This window comes from Carya illinoinensis, chromosome 13 (assembly GCF_018687715.1).
Source record: "Carya illinoinensis cultivar Pawnee chromosome 13, C.illinoinensisPawnee_v1, whole genome shotgun sequence".
NCBI lineage: Eukaryota > Viridiplantae > Streptophyta > Magnoliopsida > Fagales > Juglandaceae > Carya > Carya illinoinensis.
Window position 1 is genome coordinate 34,828,016 of NC_056764.1, and position 3,482 is coordinate 34,831,497.

A 3,482-nucleotide genomic window follows, 5' to 3' on the forward strand; every position below is an offset into this window, starting at 1 on the left:
CTCAAACCCTTCTTCCACACACTCTACACCTTTCTCTCCTTCACATCTAAACCCCATAGCCAGACCAGCCAACGCTAACCCATTTTTGTAATCCTCTCCCAGACTCCCGAACGAGATTTGACTTTCTTAAGAACACATCTTCTCATTCCTCATCCAGAACTTACATTTGGGCCAATCCCAAAAGTCATTGAAGTCGTGACTTGGTAGAGCAAGGTATGTTCAGAGTTGAGGGAGCAATTTTTGAGAATCCAATTTCCGTTTTGGCATTGTGAATTGTGGCCCATAAATGCGTTGGTGACACTTGATTGCTAGACCATCTACTGAAGCATCTAATGGTGTTACAATGGTCAGGCAACAAGATCTTGATTCATCGATGCATTCCATAGTAACATGTGACATTTACATGGAGGATATACCTAGTGGTGAGGCAACAAGAATGGACTATGGCCATAGTTTTTGCAATAACTGTTGGATAGAGCATTTTATGATGAAGATAAATGAGGGTTAGAGTAGGCGCATTAGGGGCATGAATTATGCTCCTCGATTGCTTGATGTGTTGCCATTTAAAGATGTTTTCGGTCCCTTTGATAGAGGAAGAGAAAGATATAAAATTGTTACGACCAATATTTTATTTTATGATAACAATGATATGGTGACTTTCATGACCGATGAAGATGCAGTAGTTGACAAAGTAGTATTTGGTGATGGTTCAACCAACCTTGATCGGGATCTTGAGATTAGCATTCTATCTGGAAAAAAAAAAAAAAAAAAAAAAAAAAACTCACTATCTATTGAACTTTTATTATGGGGAAACTGAAGATGCTAAGAAATCTTTGAAGGCAGCTTTGAAAATGACAAATAGGGTTGCGCTGCATGATGCAATATACCATTTGAAGCAACTACAAAAGAAAAATGTGAAGTTTAATAAAGGCGCCAATGAAAATGGGGAGGGGGCATTTGTAACTATGGAACCCTCAAAAGTTAAGACTTTGGAGGAGAGACCAAACTTGGCCAATGCTTTTCAAATTAGGGCTTTCCAAAGGATTACTAGGGGTCGTTGTCATATAGACCTTCTAATGAAGGAAATGCTTAATGGTGACATGCCGATGTCCGTTCTGGTAGTTGCATTCCTGAGAAATCCATTTGCAAGCCTAAATTGGAAGAAGTTCTTCACCATTTACTTAGTTTTCTAAAGCTAGATAGCTTCCAAGGAGTTGTCAAAGCCATATACAAGAGTAGACTCTCTATTCTAGATGAAGCAGGCTTAGGCAGGGTGGATTTGGGTATGATTTTGCATTCATTGCCCTAATTTGTGGTGACCCTCCAAATAAGTGTAAACGTGTTGCTTTTGATGCACTTTTGTGGCATCCTATGAATGAAGGCATTCCACATATTAAAAGGTTGATGATTCTAGATACATCCAATTGTTTAGGGCTTTTTATGTCCCTTCTCATGGGGTTAGTGAGATGCTGGAAGTCCATGGTGAAATTGATGCTTCAAACTCATTGGTGTCTTTCATTGAGTTTCTTGTAATGCTTGATGATCTTGACTAGGGTTTTGGTACCAGCCCACTCTATTGAAGCTTGAAACTGGGGATAGGAATTGACATGGCCAGCATGTTTGTTCAGCTTGCTGCTATTCAATTATTGGGTCCTGCTTCAAGGAGATGATCTTAATAAATTTTATCATTGGAGATCAACTTGAGTTTTATTTTCAACCATGTGTTTGGTTTGGAGCTCCTGACAACTTGGTTGAAATTATTATAAACTTTGTTGAAACCGGAGAAGCACTGGTGTTTTCTATTGACAAAGTAATATTTATTGGATCGCATGGCATGGATAAGATGATAATGAGAAATGCTACTAAGACACTTATCCCCATTACGCTTGAGCTTGGTGGAAAAGATGCATTTGTTGTGTGTGAAAATGTAGACATGAATCACGTTGCACACATTACTATTATAACTGCTCTTCAATCAAGTGAACTAAAAATGTGCTGGTGCTGAGAGATTTTATGTCCATAGGGAAATTTATTTTTCATTTGTTAGTGAAGTGACCAAAAGTGTTAAATTCATTTCTGCTTGCCCACCCTTTCTAGCAAGTATGATTTGGGAGGCATATGTTTGCAAGAGCACTCTGAAAATGCTTGAAAGCCTTGTTAATGATTCCTTAGAAAAATAAGCGGAAATTGTTGCTTGTGGAAGCTTTAGTAATAAAAGTGAAGGTGCAGTGGATCAGCTTTTTCCTCCCAATGTGAAAGTGAAAGTAAATCATATGATGAAATTGATACAAGAGGATGCCTTTGGACCAATCATGTCGATAATGAATTTAGCACAAATGAAGGAGATGTGAAGCTTGCAAATGACTCAAAATATAGACTTGGTTGTGTTGTTTTTTCTCTAGCAATCAATGACATGCCAGAGAGATAACTTCATAAATAAATTTGGAGTTGCTACAATTAATGACTTTTCATCAAATTACATGTGTCAGTCCCTTCCAATTGCTAGTGTGAAACACAGTGGATTTGGACACTTTGCTAGTGTTAAAGGGTTAAATAATTGTTGTCCTGTAAAATTAGTTGTTGAGGATAGTTGGTAGCTTTTTATTAAAACAAAGATTCCTAAGCCTGAAAGTTGATCATTTCCCTCCTTGATTATGATACATTCCTGCAGTGGGAGCCTTATGACCAGATCAAGGAAACTTACCCACACATTGTGGGCAAAGGTGTTTTGATGGGGGAGGACCATATCAATTCACATGGTCCTGGGCTCGTGGGCCTTATTATGTTATTTTGTTGTGTTATTTTCTTTAGCCTACTTGCAATTTGTTGGACCTAAATATAGTTAACCGGCTAGAGCCCATAGAATAGATTTACTTCCTTTGGTCTGTTTTGTTGTTAATAGTTATGTTGTTTTATTTTGCTTGGTAGTCAGCCCAAGCCCAAGTTAGTTCTCTATTCCAGCTATACATATGAGCCTTGGTGCTCTAGAGAAATTGAACTGGAAACTAATAGAAAGCTTTTTCATCTTCATCCTTATCTCACTCTCTTTTTCTTAGAGGTTCTCACCCTCGAAGTGGGATTGTTCTTTCAACCCTCAGAGGTGTGTTACAGAGCCACTGTTGAGCCATCCAAAGTCTCAATGGCAAGATCCCACTCCTATCAAATATTCCATGAGATGAGAATTTTCATTTTCTTTAGTGCTAATGTTATATTTTCACATCTATAAAAAAAGAAAAAGAAAAATCTTTAAGGCGGTCATCACTCTCTAAATTAGACACACTCTTTTACTGATATAAGAGCTGATAGTTGGTAGATTATCATAGAACACTCCTTAATAAGTGAAATGAAAACAATACAACGCAAGCTATATCTCTCTCAAAATGAATCAACGTTAAGGTTCAATGCTTATAAAAGAGAGATTGAAAGTTTTGAATGAATATTATAAAACTTGTAGTTGATATATATTGTGATGATTTTAAAGA

General features: G+C 37.3%; 1 pseudogene; it reads left to right on the plus strand.

Annotated features, from left to right (window-relative positions):
• Positions 1-343: 343 nt before the first annotated feature.
• LOC122291190 lies at positions 344-2,636 on the plus strand (annotated as a pseudogene).
• Positions 2,637-3,482: the final 846 nt, after the last annotated feature.